The sequence below is a fragment of the Muntiacus reevesi genome, chromosome 17, assembly GCF_963930625.1.
Source record: "Muntiacus reevesi chromosome 17, mMunRee1.1, whole genome shotgun sequence".
In the NCBI taxonomy this organism is placed as follows: Eukaryota; Metazoa; Chordata; class Mammalia; order Artiodactyla; family Cervidae; genus Muntiacus; species Muntiacus reevesi.
Genome location: NC_089265.1, coordinates 949480 through 965766, shown reverse-complemented (window position 1 = coordinate 965766; position 16287 = coordinate 949480). Strand labels below are relative to the sequence as shown.

The window sequence follows — 16287 nt, the reverse complement described above, 5'->3', positions numbered from 1 at the left end:
GTTGGAGAAGACTCTTGAGAGTCCCTTGGACTGCAAGGAGATCCAGCCAGTCAATCCTAAAGGAGATCAGTCCTGGGTGTTCATTGGAAGGACTGACGCTGAAGCTGAAACTCCAATACTTTGGCCATCTGATGCGAAGAGTTGGCTCATTGGAAAAGACCCTGATGCTGGGAGGGATTGGGAGCAAGAGGAGAAGGGGATGACAGAGGATGAGATGGCTGGATGGCATCACTGACTCGATGGACATGAGTTTGAATAAACTCCGGGAGTTGATGATGGACAGGGAGGCCTGGTGTGCTGCGATTCATGGGGTCACAAAGAGTTGGACATGACTGAGCGACTGAACTGAACCCCAAAGTTCATAGCAGCCCTATTTACAATAGCCAGGACATGGAAGCAACCTAGATGTCCATCAACAGAGGAACGAATAATGAAGATGTGGTACATATACACAATGGAATAGTATTTAGCCATAGAAAAAAATGAAATAATACCATGTGCAGCAATATGGATGGACCCAGAGATTGTTATACAGAGTGAAAAATGTCAGAGAGAAAAAGACAAATATTATATGATATCATGCATATATGAGATCTAAAAAATGGCACAAATGAAATTATTTACAAAACAGAGTCATAGATGTAGAAAACAAACTTGTGATTACCAGGAGGCAAAGGACGGGGAGGGATAAACTGGGAGGTTGAGATTGATATACACACTATTATATTAAAAAACAGATAACTAATAACAGCCTACTGTATAGCACAGGTGGTTGTTTGGTTGCTCAGTTGTGTCCACCTCTTTGCAACCCCTTGGACTACAGCAAACCAGGCTTTCCTGTCCTCCGCCATCTCCTGGAGCTTGCTCAAACTCATGTCCATTGAGTCGGTGATGCCATCCAACCATCTCATCCTCTGTTGGCCCCTCTCCTCTTGCTTTCAGTCTTTTCCAGCACCCGGGTCTTTTCTAATGAGTCAGTTCTTCCCATCAGCTGGCCAAAGTACTGGAGTTTCAGCTTCAGCATCAGTCCTTCCAATGAATATTCAGGACTGATTTCCTTTAGGATTGACTGAATCTCCTTGCAGGCCAAGGGACTCTCAAGAATCTTCTACACCACAGTTCAAAAGCATCAATTCTTTGGTGCTTAGTTTTCTTTATGGTCCAACTCTCACACCCATACATGACCACTGGAAAAACCATAGCTTTGACTAGATAGACCTTTGTTGGCAAAGTAATGTCTCTGCTTTTTAATATGCTGTCTAGGTTGGTCATAGTTTTTCTTCTAAGGAGCAAGCGTCTTTTTATTTCATGGCTGCAGTCACCATCTGCACTGATTTTGGAGCCCAAGAAAATTAAGTCTGTCACCATTTCCATTGTTTCCCCATCTATTTGCCATGAAGTGATGGGATTGGATGCCATGATCTTAGTTTTCTGAATGTTGAGTTTTAAGGCAGCTTTTTCACTCTTCTCTTTCACTTTCATCAAGAGGCTCTTCAGTTCCTTTTTGCTTTCTGCCATAAGGATGGTGTCATCTGCATATCTGAGGTTATTGATATTTCTCCCAACAATCTTGATTCCAGTTTGTGCCTCATCCAGCCCAGCATTTCACATGATGTACTCTGCATAGAAACTAAATAAGCAGGGTGACAATATACAGCCTTGATGTATACCTTCCCCAATTTGGAACCAGTTGTTGTTCCATGTCTGGTTCTAACTGTTGCTTGTTGACCTGCATACAGATTTCTCAGGAGGCAGGTAAGGTGGCCTGGTATTCCCATCTCTTGAAGAATTTTCCAGTTTGTTGTGATCCACACAGTCAAAGGCTTTGGCATAGTCAATAAAGCAGAAGTAGATGTTTTTCTGGAACTCTCTTGCTTTTGCGATGATCCAATGAATGTTGGCAATTTGATCTCTGGTTCCTTTGCCTTTTCTAAATCCAGCTTGAACATCTGGAAGTTCTTGCTTCACATACTGTTGAAGCCTCATTTAGAGAATTTTGAGCATTACTTTGCTAGCATGTGAGATGAGTGCAACTGTGTGGTAGTTTGAACATTCTTTGGCATTTCGTTTCTTTGGGATTGGAATGAAAACTGACCTTTTCCAGTCCTGTGGCCAATGTTGAGTTTTCCAAATTTGCTGGCATATTGAGTGTAGCACTTTCACAGCGTCATCTTTTAGGATTTGAAATAGCTCAACTGGAATTGCATCACCTCCACTAGTTTTGTTTGTAGTGATGCTTTCTAAGGCCCACTTGACTTCACATTATAGGATGTCTGGCTCTAGGTGAGTGATCACACCATCATGGTTTTCTGGGTCATTAACATCTTTTTTTTTAGAGTTCTTCTGTGAATTCTTGCCACCTCTTCTTAATATCTTCTGCTCCTGTTAGGTCCATACCGTTTCTGACCTTTATTGTGCCCATCTTAGCATGAAATGTTCCCTTGGTATCTCCAATTTTCTTGAAGAGATCTGTAGTCATTCCCATTCTATTATTTTCCTCTATTTCTTTGCATTGTTCACTGAGGAAGGCTTTCTTATCTCTCCTTGCTATTCTTTGGAACTCTGCATTCAAATGGGTTTATCTTTCCCTTTCTCCTTTGCTCCTCTTCTTTTTTCAGCTATTTGTAAGGCCTCCTCAGACAACCATTCTGCCATTTTGCATTTCTTTTTCTTGGGGATGGTCTTGATCACTGCCTTCTGTACAATGTTATGAACTTCCACCCATAGTTCTTCAGGCACTCTATCAGATCTGATCCCTTTGATTTAGGTCATACCTGAATGATCTAGTGGTTTTCCCTACTTTCTTCAATTTAAGTCTGAATTTGGCAATAAGGAGTTCATGATCTGAGCCGAAGTCAGCTCCCAGTCTTGTTTTTGCTGACTGTATGGAGCTTCCCTATCTTTGGCTGCAGAGAATACAATCAATCTGACTCGGTACTGACCATCTGATGATGTCCATGTGTAGAATTGTCTCTTGTGTTTTTGGAAGAGGGTGTTTGCTATGACCAGTGCATTCTCTTGGCAAAACTCTGTTAGTCTTTGTCCTGCTGCATTTTGTATTCCAAGGCCAAACTTGCCTATTACTCCAGGTATCTAAAAGCCATGCCATGTAGGACCACCCAAGATGGACGGGTCATGGTGGAGAGTTCTGACAAAATGTGGTCCACTGGAGAAGGGAATGGCAAACCACTTTGGCATTCTTGCCTTGAGAACCTCGTGAACAGTATGAAAAGGCAAAAAGATATGACACTGAAAGATGAACCCCCCAGGTCCGTAGGTGCCCAGTATGCTACTGGAGAAGAGTGGAGAAATAGCTCCGAAGGAATGAAAAGGCTGAGCCAAAGCAGAAACAATTCAGTTGTGGATGTATCTGGTGGTGAAAGTAAACTCTGATGCTGTAAAGAGCAATACTGCATAGGAACCTGGAATGTTAGATCCATGAATCAAGGCAAATTGGAAGGGGTCAAACAGGAGATGGCAAGAGTGAACACTGACATTTTAGGAATCAGTGAACTAAGATGGACTGGAATGGGTGAATTTAACTCAGATGACCCTTATATGTACTACTCTGGGTAAGAATCCCTTAGATGAAATGGAGTAGCCATTATAGACAACAGAAGAGTCAGAAATGCAGTACTTGGATGCAACCTCAAAAACGACAGAATGAAAAAAAAAACAACAACCAAAAAAAATGACAGAATGATCTCTGTTCGTTTCCAAGGCAAACCATTCACCATCATGGTAATCCAAGTCTATGCCCCAACCACTAATGCCAAAGAAGCTGAAGTTGAATGGTTTTATGAAGAACTACAAGACCTTCTAGAACTAACACTCAAAAAAGATGTCCTTTTCATCATATGGGACTGGAAGGCACAAGTAGGAAGTCAAGAGATAGGACGGGTAACTCTTAATACTCTGTAATAACCTGTATGGGAAAAGAATCTAATAATGAGTAGATATATGCATATGGGTAACTGATTCATTTTCCTGTACCACAGAAACTAACATTATAAACCAACTACCAACTATACTACAATAAAAATTAAACAAAGAAACAAACAAAAAAGCAGGACCTCCTCCTGCCAAGTCTGGAGAATGAGGGAGGGCCAGGATGAGGGCCATGTGGGAGGGCTCCTCCTGACCTGTCTGTGGCTCCCCGTCTCCATTCAGACACCACACCTTCCAGACTCCCTACCCATCCTGGGTCAGGGGTCCATCTCGTGTGCAGAATCTTTTGTATGTCATTTTTTAAATCCCTAAAGAGTCCCTTTTCAGTTCCAACTTGTTCGTGGTGATAAGAGAGCGCTTTGGTTACCCCCAAACACCTCTATTTGGTAAAAAAAATTCCAAGTTTGGTTCATTGGAATCAGATACCTATTCAGACTTTATTTTTTAGCCTGAGTTATTTTATCTTTTCTAGCTTTATTAAAGGATGATTGACGAATAAAAATTGTACATGCTTAAGGGGTACAATGTGATGTAAATTTACTTTGTGTAATGATGATCAAGCTAATTAATGTGCCCAACACCTGAGTGACCATTTGTGTGTGTGGGTGTATGTGTGTCTAAACACTGAGGATGTGCTCTCTGAGCAAAATTCCTATTACACCAGGCTTAAACATAATCATTAATGAAAGAGCTCATCTAGGCCTGCATCCTCTTGGAAATGAGGTCTTTAGGTCAAAGTCCCTTAATTGCGCAGTCTCCTTGACTGCACAGCAGAGGGGTTAGATGGCATGATCCTTAAGGCTGTCTTTAGCATAACGACTGTGGGACTAGGCCCCGGATCAACCCACTCTGGCCTGGGTGTAGGACTTTCACAGCACCTCTTCCAGGCAGTGCTAAGGTGTTACACGAGGTGTTACACTTCTCAGCAAAAATCCACTGGCCTTATCTTTATCTTATCCTTTAAATTGCATCTTTGTGTATATTTTTAATATATGCAATAACATAATGCATGTATGTATTTTACACATACACATATATGTATGTACACATAGGGAGAGCTCAGAGATACTGTGTGTTCAGTTCCAGATCTCAGTGATAAAGTGAATACTGTAATATAGCAAGTTCCATGAACGTTTTGGTTTCCCAGTACATGTAACAGTGGTGTTTATGTGGTATAACAGTCTATCAAGTGTGCAATAGCATTGTATCTGGAAAAAAAATGTTCATATCTTCATTTAAAAATACATCATTGCTAAAAAATGCTAACATCTGACAAGCAGGTGCCACAAGCCTTCAATTAATAAAAAACAACAGTCTGTGAAGCGCAACATAGCAAGGTCTGACTGTCTATACAAGATATTTTACTAAAGGCTACACATGGGGACCTCCATGGGGGTCAACTGATCAAGAATCAACCTTCCAATGCAGGGGACTTGGGTTCCGTTCCTGGCTGGAGAACTGAGGTCCCACATGCTGTAGCTAAGCCCGTGAGCCACCACTCGAGAAACCTGCGTGCCAGAACAGAGACCCAGTGCAGCCAAAAAGGGAAGAAAATGACAACAGAGGGCATACATGACCCCCAAACTCGAGAGACCTGTGTGCCAGAATGGAGACCCAGCACAGCCAAAAAAGAAAGAGAGAAAATGACAACAGAGGGCATACATGACCCCCAAACTTCACATCCCATGGCTTTAAGGTACAAAGAAACGCGTAAGCGAATTGCACTCAATTCGCCAGGTGACATGTGGCAAAGGGTCAGCTTTGGGACACCATCTCTGGAGTCAGCTTCAGTATGGCCTGGCTCAAAGACGCAGAGCTTCAAACTTGCAAATTTACTGGAGATGAAGTAGTAGGGTCCACTTTCCAGTAGTTTGGGGAGGGAGATGGAACAAGTGCAGGTAATTCCTTCCCACTGTTCAGCTTTACAGGAGGTTCCTTAACTACCCCAGACAGCTGTAGGCCTGAGAAAGCCAGGAACCTGCGTCCCAGGACCCCCGCCCAGCCTGCACGTTACCAGAGTCCTACGGGTGCAGCTCTGGGTCTGCCGTTTGGGACCTGGATGTTGTGGATAAGCGGAGAGGCCGACCCGCCAAATCTTTGTTCCTACTGATGTGGAAGGACCCAGAAGCCACAGAAACACAGAGACATTAAATCACTCCACAATGTTTGCTGAGGTCCTCACTCCGCAAAGCACAGCATCGTGAGACTCCTCACTGACAGCGTGTATTTCAACATGTGTGTGTCTGTCTTCCACATCTGTACTGACACAGGTAATTTTTGGAGCTGTTTCTGTATTTATCATCCTCCTATTCAAACTGAGAAATTACCACTTGGATACCTGGCTCCTGGAAGCCAGCGTTTTATCCTCAGTTGAAGTGGAACTTCTTTCTCGTACCTTCAGACATTTTTAAGAGAACTGCCATCTACCAGGGACTCGCCAGCGTGCCCTCCAACACATCTGTTCACACCTACGGAGTAACGCAGGTTCACACCCAGGAGTTCAAGCTCGTGGGTGTGAACCCAATGTTTCCCTTGTAGGCATGTCTCTGGGCAGGCGATGTAAGCTCTCTGAGCATCGGTCTCTCCCCCCCGGGAAATGGGCACAGCACACACAGTGTGTTGACCCAGGGAGACGCCCCGTCAGCAGGCCCAGCACACAGGTGAGGCTGTACACACGGTCAGCAATGCCCACAGCCACTGCTGGGAAACGGAGCCACGCAGGAGCTTACGTTCCACGTGAGCAATTGGACGAAGCAACTGTTAAGGCGTCACCTCTGCTGAGTCCAGAACACGGGTTACTGCTGGCCAGGGGAACCACGATGCAAAACACCCTCTAGAGACCCAGAGACACTGTTCACCCCAGCAGCGACTCCTCCGTGAACTCAAGTGAGATCGCCCACGATTCATGTCAAGGCCTGTGTCTGTGTGTTCATACCTGCACAAGAGGGGGCTGGACGAGATTACATCTAACGGCTGTAATTACTGAATAGTTACTGTAGGTCATCACAGGAATTTCCACGAAGGTAGGCTGATTTCTTTGCTTCCCTGCATTTTGACACCAGGGCCTGTAAAGGATCTGTGCATTGCTCTACATCTCCACTAGCTTTGCCATGTAAATAGAAGAATTCAGACGAGCAGGTGATGCAAACTGCTTTCTCATCACCCAGAGTCCCTAGAATCCCTCTCAGTGGCAGAGGGACCACGGCGGCTGAAGCACTGATGGAAAGACTGGAGGCACTGCTCTGGCTGCAAGCAGAGGTTTGCTACCAGAGGCGGTCAGCGCTTTGAGACCATCCCACGTGGGAGTCCGGTATCTTTTTCCCTTGAAACTGGGGGGCTGCTGGTGAGGCCGAGGAGCCCTGCATGGACATCCAGCCCTGGTCACCCCAAGTTGACCAGATCGCAGGGATGTGGGCCAGGTCTCTCTGCAGTTACATCTCCCTTGCTTTACTCTCAGAAAACTACAATGAACTCTTTTGGGTGGGCAGAGCAAATAATCAACATATCACACCTAAGCAGAAATCACAGTTCTTGACATCACAAAAGCTGGTAAAAAGATCATTAGGGACAAAAAGAGAACACTGTGAGTTTATCTGCTATTCAGATAAACACTGAAATCTCAGTTCTTTCTTACCCTGGAAACTGTCTCTTAGGGTGCTTTGTTTTTAAATTTAAAAGGTGTTTATTATGAAAATGTACCATAAAGGCAAGAAAAAATGAATCCGTATTCATAATGCATTAACACTGATATGTTCTCCACGTTCTTTTCCTGTTTCCTATCTTCAAAGCACATACAAATATGTGTCATCACATAAACTTTTCAGCTTCGTTACTTCTCACAAATGTACATGCTGTCCCTGTCTGAATCGCAGTTAGTTTTAGTGGCTGCATAATATTCTACTCACTGAGATGAGAGAATTAACATTCTGCACTTTTTGACTCTAGTTTTTTTTTTTTCCTTTCTTCTGAAGTTGTTTTTAAAAATGCAGGAGATATTTTCAGGCCTATAAACTTATTCATCTTTTGAATTATTTCCTCAGGAAAATACTAAAAAGTGTGACTGTGAGATCACACTGTTGGTGTAACTGTTGACATTTACAGCTACGTAGCTTTTTTACAAAAATTCACTCCTTTGTTAGTTATGGCAAGCATGATCTCATAAGACTACCTCTTTCTGAAGAGGGTAAAGGGGCGGCTCATTAAACAGGGCTTGTTCCTGCGTGTGGGTTTGGACGTGCCCCTGAGCGCACCCTGATGCAGGGTCAGTCTCGGAGGCTGTGGGTTCCTGCCCTTTGCCTCTGGCCAGCTCCCTTCCCAAACCCATCTTTTCCACGAGGCAGTGTTTTAGAAGTTTCAGAACTTAGAGTGGGCTTTCGATTGTGTATCTGGGGTGAGCAGAAAGGGGGTCCATTTCCCTGCCTACCTTCAAGTTATGAACAGGTCAAGTTATTGCGGATTTTTAAAATTCTGATCCAGGGTCAACATCCTGTATCTATTCCTAGCTTTGAACACAAACACATTGATTGCTCAGGGAAGAGGAATTGCCACCTCCCCATGCTGGTTTTATGCCATGAAAAGGCAGTTCTCACTGTGTTTAGGGCAGAAATTCCTCTTCTAAGCTCCCCCTCCTCCTACAGAAAAGTGCCGAAGTGAAGTCGGTCCTGCTCAGCAACTAAGGTCGTCAAGCACTTGCAGAGCCTGGGAGACGTGGCTGAGAAGAGGGAACAAGGCCCCGGTGGCTTCTCTGCATCACCTCCTCCTCTGACATCTTCACTAATGACCAGCACGTCTGGGTCAGACGGTGTGTCTCAGGGGCATTTCCCCAGTTTGTGAGAAGGCTCACTCTTTCTCTAAGGACACAACTCCATGTTCAGAGCATGTCTGAAACTGGGAGTCAAGGTATCTCTGTGACTTCTGGGAAACTTTCATCATCTTCAGCTAAAAGTTTCACAAATTAGACATAAAAGGAGTGCCACGGTGCTTCTGAGGTACAGCTTGTGTTTTTCCATGTTAAACAAGAGAAGCTTGTTATGTCAGCTGTTCTGAGCGTTTCTAAACATCTCTCAGATGCCGGTCTACCAGAGGGCAGAGACATAATGTGTATTTCTCACTGCTGCTTAAAGACCAGAGATCCTGCCTGCCCTCTGTATTTAGTGTGAGCAAGTGAAACCAGACTCCTTTGACATTTTTCTTGGCTTATTTTCACTCTCCCAGATCGCCTAGAACCTCCACTGGCTTCTATCCTGAAATCCTGCAGCGCCAATTTCCTTATTTGGTTGCTGGAGCTGCTCTTTGCCTGGGTCAAACATTCTGCTAAGCTTGCAGCCTCCTTGCAACCCCCGCCCCCGCCCACTGCACCCCCCTACGAGCGCGCGCGCGCGCGCACACACACACACACACACACGCACACATGCACTCACGTCACTGACTCAGCCTCCCCTGCCTTTGTGCGCCAAACACCCAGCGCTTATGCCCATTTAAGGAGTGCCTGTGGAAACTGTAAGGGGCAGAGAGCTTTCAGTTGTCTGCAGTCTTCCCTGTTACACACACTCCGAGTCACCGCAGAGCCTGTGTTTCACATGCATGCCCCCTCAAGGGGCAGGGCATGCATCTCAGGAGTGTAAAGGAGCCCGAAAAGGCTGAAAAGCCCGAAAAGCCTGAGGGTTCCTCATTGTGGTTCCATAGTTCCTCAGGGTTCTGGCTCTTCTCCTGTGGCTGGGGGTAGAGAGGTCTGGCTTTGTTTTTCACTGTCCCCAGCCCAGGGAGCCCACCAGACACCCCATCTCAGGTCTGAAGGGATGGACTACCAGGCCAGCTGGACATACTGCAGGACCACCCTGCAGAGTCCAGTCCCCCACCATCTGCTCTGCCTAAGGGCCTGCAAGCTCCTCTGGGGCAGAGCGTGCTTTCTGACCTCTGAGCTCAGACCTGTGGGGAGGGCACAGCTTTGTGCATCCCCTAGTGAAGAAAGAAGCTGCCGGCCCGTCCCATAAAACACAGCCATGCTCCTTCCCATGTAAACAGGGAGAAATTCCTTGGGCAAGCACACGGCCTTTCAGCTCCTAGAACAAAACGGATGGTGGTATTTATGTAAAATAAACATATCATCCACACTGCAAAAGGAGACCTGGAAAAATCAGCTGAACAAAGCAGTTTTCAAGGTTCTGATCCTTTTGCGACTGGCTCTCGTCTAACTCCACCGAGAGACAAAGACCGAGCAATTTTCCCAGACGAAGGCGCTGGGGTGATTCAAGGCCCACAGTCTGTTCCCAAGATTTGCTGGGCAAAGGAATCAGAGCCGTTCCCAAAGGTAAGTAATATAAACATACAGGATATCCTGTCACTTCACATCATGGCTCATTTAGCACTGAAAATAGTCTGTGCTTCCCCTAGTCCACTATGCTAATCGCTGAAGCCCTGTTTCTGCCAGGCACTGGACCAGATGCTGCCACCAGCCTTCACAGTGGCCACCTGGTCATCACAGGAGCAGGCCACGCCCCACAGAAGCACGGTTCTCCTGCCCCCTCATCGCTCGGTCCACTCTGCTTACTGTGTTCATCACAGTGACCAGTGTGGGAACAGCGTGCAGCTGAACGGAACTCCCCAAGTATAGGACCCTCTGCTGTGTAGAGCCGTCTCCGGCTGGGGGACAGGCAGGGTATAGATTATAAATACACTTGCAATCAGCCCCACTGGCTGTGCCGGCAAGGACTCATGTGCCTTGTACTAGGCTGGTGAGTTCAAGCTTGTCCAGGGCTTAGAGACAAGGGAGCTGTGACACTTACACTTAATTTCATCATAGAAGCACCACACAGGACCCATCTGGTGGTGCAGCGGGTATGAATCTGACTGCCAGTGCAGAGGACATGGGTTCGATCCCTGACCAGGAGGGTCTCACGTGCTGCGGGGCAACTAAGCCTGCATGCTGCAGCTACTGAAGCCTGCGCGCCTACAGCCTGTGCTCTGCAACGAGAGAGGGCATCACGATGAGAAGCCCACACACCACAACCGAAGAGAAGCCCCTGCTCGCTGCAAGTAGAGAAGAGGCCGCAGAGCAACACAGACGCAGCACAGCCAAAACTAGATGAATAAACACAAAATGAAATAACACATAGTGATTTCATTCAAAAGAAAGAAACCCCAAAAGGCTACTGAAAGAAAATGGCATGGTATGCCTGCAATGGTGAAGCGGTCACAAGCATGCTTCTCAGAGAAAGAACTCTCTGAAAGTCTGTTTCTGAGTTTTTTAAAATGAATGTTTACATTTGTACATCCATCCTGGTGTTGCTGAGAAGAAATTTGGTATCAGCCACTAAAAGATTTAAAACATTCATTGTTCGACAGGAGGAAAGTTTTAAACTGAGAACATTATAACACGATTTGGGAAACACCATCAAGGTCTGCTTTCAGTCCAGCGTTCTGAGGAGCCTCGTGAGGAAATACTGAATCAAGAAGTGAGCTCAACATTGCATGACATCCCTTATACGCAGAATCCAAACAAAAATGATACAAATGAACTTACAAAACAGACACAGGCTCAATGGACTTAGAGAAGGAACTTATGGTTACTGGGGCCGGGGGTGAGGGTGGGGAGAAGGGTAGGGAGGAGGGACAGTTAGGGAGCTTGGGATGGACATGTACACATTGCTGTATTTAAATTAGATTATCAACAAGGACCTACTGTATAGCACAGGTAATTCTGCTCAATACTCTGTAATAACCTAAATGGGGAAAGAATTTGAAAAAGAACAGACACATGTATGTGAATAACTGCATCGCTTTGTTGTACACCCGAAGCTAACACAGCGCTGTTATGCAACCACGCGTTCTGTGCTGACCTCTGTCATATACGACTCTGTGTGACCCCGTGTGACCCCGTGGACTGTAGCCCGCCAGGCTTTTCTGTCCATGAGATTCTCAAGGCAAGATACTGGAGTGAGTTGCCATTTCCTCCTCCAGGGGATCTTCCCAACCCCGGGATTGAACCTGCGTCTCTTGCATCTCCTGCTTGGCAGGCAGATTCTTTACCATTGCACCATCTGGGCAGCCCCAGCTGACCATACACCAATAAAAGATAAAATAAAAAGTTAAAAAATGAAAAAAAAGAGAAACTAGCCCATGACTGGGCTTCCAAACCCGTGTTTGTGCCAGTTTTGCTGCAAAGCAGCTGTGTCACTTTGGAGTAGATCCCTTCACCCCGGTGACCCTCACTTTCTGAATCTCTGACACATCGGCACCATGTCCAGCCAGAATTCCCAGCGTGGTGAGAGCTCTAGGCCGCCGAGCCCAGCAGAAACGCTGTACCTCCTCAGGACAGACCTTACAGGCTATTGCATAATTGACTTCCACCCTATTGCCCCCACTGTCTTGGTAGACAAACGTGGTAAAGTGGAGGAATTTGAAGTATGAGCGCTCAGGGAAAAAAACCGAGAACAATTAGATTAAAATAATTTGAAATAATTTCCTGGAACCTAAACTGCTAAACTCTTGAAAGGAGAAAGGTGACTGTCCTTATGGTTTTGACCTGTGGGCCCCAAATTCAGCCAGAAATTTAGGTTGAGCTACAGCAGCCTTTCTCTGAGTGAGTTTGGGATCATGAACTTTGTGAGGCTGGTTTGCAACTTAAGACTGAAGGCAGAACCCATTATTGGCAGATTTTAAGTACAATTGTGGGTTGTTGCTTCATCGCTCACTTTCCCCCCTGGATCTGGTCCTTTCTAGGCCATGTCCCTGATCCTCCTGACATCTCACATCACAGGAGGTCGGACAGTCCTGAGGGATGCTGTGGGCCCCCCAGGGAGGCACGGCTCAGAGCCAGGAAGAAAAGGGCTGGGTGCACAGTACCTGATCCCAACAATAGTTACTGGGAGTCAAGAGGCGGTCTGAGCCACTAGGGAAGTCCATAATCAGGTTCACCAGTCAGGATAAACCTGACTGTGCTTTGGTTTCTCCATCCTAAGCAGAGAGCAACCACTTTGCTCTGAGGCATGGTAGGGTTCTCAAGATGCTTTTATTCTTATTTATCTTAGAAGCAGCCCTGGACCTAGCAAAGTGCTGGAGGCACGACATGGTAAGACGGGCACTGACTTGGAAGGGAGAAGACCATTAGCTTCTGTGAGTTCAGTTAAATCCATAATATTTTCATATCATCCTTCTCCACTGGCTTAAATCTTTACTTGCAGTTATAAGTTCCTTTGAGGAAAAAAATGGGCATCGTTTGTACTTTCAAATATGAGGCAGGAAATAGATTCCAATTTCTTTTCTTTTTTTTAAAATGATCATCTTTCTCAAAAGAAACCACATCACAGTGAGCACTGCAGGGGCAACATGCTTCCACAGCAGCATTCCAGTCTTTGGGCTGGATCCTCCTGCCAGCCCGCATTCTTTCCACAGCCTGGCAGCCTGGCTGGCGGGGGGGGACGGTGGGGGGAAGGCTGGGAGCCGGGCTTCTCAGGCTCACTCTCATCCTCAGAGGTACAAGCTGGATTTAGAAAAGGCAGAGGAACCAGAGATCAAATTGCCAACATCTGTTGGATCATAGAAAAGAGAATTCCAGAAAAACATCTACTTCTGCTTCATTGACTATGCTAAAGGCTTTGACTGTGCGGATCACATAAACTGTGGAAATTTCTTAGAGGTGGGAATACCAGACCACCTGACCTGCCTCCTGCAAAACCTGTATGCAGCTTAAGAAGCCACAGTTAGAACTGGACATGGACAACAGACATGAACAATGGACTGGTTCAAAATTGGGAAAAGAGATGTCAAGGCTGTATATTGTCATCCTGCTTATTGACTTATATACAGAGTACATCATGCCAAATGCTGGGCTGGATGAAGCACAAGCTGGAATCAAGATTGCCAGGAGAAATAACAATAACCTCAGATATGCAGATGATGCCACCCTTAGGACAGAAGGCGAAGAGGAACTAAAGAGCCTCTTGATGAAGGTAAAAGAGGAGAGTGAAAAAGCTGGCTTAAAAAAAGTTGGCTTAAATCTTAATATTCAGAAAATGAAGATCATAGCATCCAGTCCCATCATTTCATGGCAAATAGAAGGGTAACCAATGGAAACAATGACAAGCTTTATTTTCTTGGGCTCCAGAATCACTGTGGATGGTAACTGCAGCCATGAAATTAAAAGATGTTTGTTCCTTGGAGAAAAAACTATGACAAACGTAGACAGCATATTAAAAAGCAGAGACGTCACTTTGCTGACAAAGGTTTGTCCAATCAAAGCTATGATTTTCCCAGTAGTCATGTTGGATGTGAGAGCTGAACAATGTAAAGAAGTCTGAGCGCCAAAGAATTGATGCTTTCAAACTGTGGTGCTGGAGAAGACTCCTGAAAGTCTGCCGGACTTTAAGGAGATGAAACAAGTCAATCCTAAAGGGAATCAATCGTGAATATTCATTGGAAGCACTGATGCTGAAGATGAAGCTGCAATACTTTGGTCATCTGATGCAAAGAGCTGACTCACTGGAAAAGACCCTGATGCTGGGAAAGATTGAGAGGAGAAGGAGAAGGGGACGACAGATGATAGGGTAGTTGGATGGCATCACCAACATAATGTACATGAGTTTGCTCTGAGCAAACCCCAGAGGGACAGGGAAGCCTGGCATGCTGCAGTTTATGGGGTCGCAAAGAGTCAGAAACAACTCAGCAACTACACAATGACAATATAAATGATGCCATATAGTCTGTCTTTCTCTTTCTGACTTACTTCCGTTAGTTTGTTACTCTCTAGTTGCATCCCTGTTGCTGCAAATGGTACTATTTCATTCTTATTTATGGCTGGGTAATAATATTCCATTGTATATATATACACCACATCTCTCTCCATTCATTTGTTGATGGATACCTAGGTTGCCAGGGTCTTGGCTACTGTGAATGGTGCTGCCATGAACAGTGGGGTGCACGTATTTTTTAAGTTATAATTTTCTCTGGATATATGCCCAGGAGAGGGATTGCTAGATCATATGGCAACTCTGTGTTTAGCATTTTGAGGAGGTAAACCTGTTTTGAATACTCACTCGTTAAAAATACTTCCTCATCTACTGGTGACAAAAGAGGACAGAGGTATTCAGCCTTCCCTCCAACCAGAGGCATGATGGTTCCACGAGACAGATGGGGGCTGCAGCTTCAGGGAAGGGGTCTCGGGAACCAGGGAGACGGGGCGGGAGACCGAGAGGCACCCACAGCACCTGCTGGGTGGTCGTGTGACTTTCCACACAAGCTGGACCACAAATCCGGACATGGCTGTCCCCTTCAACGCTCTTACTCTTTTGGGGACTGGGGTGGGGGAAAAGTTGGCTCCGTACAAGGGCCACTGCAATAATGGTTGTGGCCCTTTCCCATCCTCCTCCAGCTCCCGATCTCTCCCTGTCTCTCAACACTTCTGCGTTTCGGAGGTTTCTGTCATCTGACAAATGGTCAGCTGGGGTTCCCCAATCTCTAAGCCCAGCGTGTGTTTAGGATCGTGCTCTTCCTGGCTTGTCCTGGGTCCACCCCATGGCCACACTTTTGCTGTCTCGAACTTTCAACCCTGTCTTCTCCTTGCCAGTAGGCTCCTGAGAATCGTCTCCTGTCCTCAGACCACCTGCCAGTAACCTTCCTCCACCACTGAGGCCATTTCCCCTGTTCTACCTCGTGACCCGCTTCTGTGCAAGCAGGGCTCTGTCCTCCCTCCCTCTGCATCCTCCTCCTCCCCACCCTTCTCACCCTTCATGGCCTTGCTTTTCCCTGGGCGCAGTACCCACAACGGGCCTCAGAGGCCCTCCCGGTCACCAGAGCATCAAACCGCTGAGCCTTTCTAACACGGCCGGTCCTCAGCCCCTTGGGCCCAGCCCTGGCCTCCCTGGAGGCCAACGTCCGCCATCGCGCGTGACAGCTCTCCCGGCCTCTCGCTGCTTTCCTGGCCACCCCTGCCTGCTTGTGTGCGTGAACCACCTCGCTCTGTGTCCAATTCTGACCTCTACGCACTTCTCAAGGGTCCGCCTCCCCTCTAACAGGCTCCCCCTGGGCTATTTCTCACACCTCACACATCTTTAACCTCAACCTCTCTTCCCAGTTTCCTTCCAGTCCCCTCTATGACACACCCACCGGCTCAGGAGCACAAGCCCAAAGGAGACATTATCCTTCCCCAGGTTCCACTCCCATCACCCTGGTTCTGACTCCCATCACCTGCCAGTTGTACGTTTTCAGTCCCCTCCCACCTCTTCCTCCAACACACCTTCTGCATAGCGGGCTTCCTAAAATGCAAATCTTATTTTGAACTTTTGTTTCAGGTAAGAGGGCTGGCTAGGTATTTCGATCCTTCACTGCAAACAATTGAGAAAG

The 16287-nt window shown here is 46.3% G+C and overlaps 1 protein-coding gene across 5 annotated transcripts in view; it reads right to left on the bottom strand.

The window, feature by feature from the left end:
• Window positions 1-16287, bottom strand: part of PALLD (palladin, cytoskeletal associated protein) — a 373189-nt gene that overhangs the window by 80242 nt on the left and 276660 nt on the right. The gene's annotated exons all lie outside the window — the stretch shown is intronic.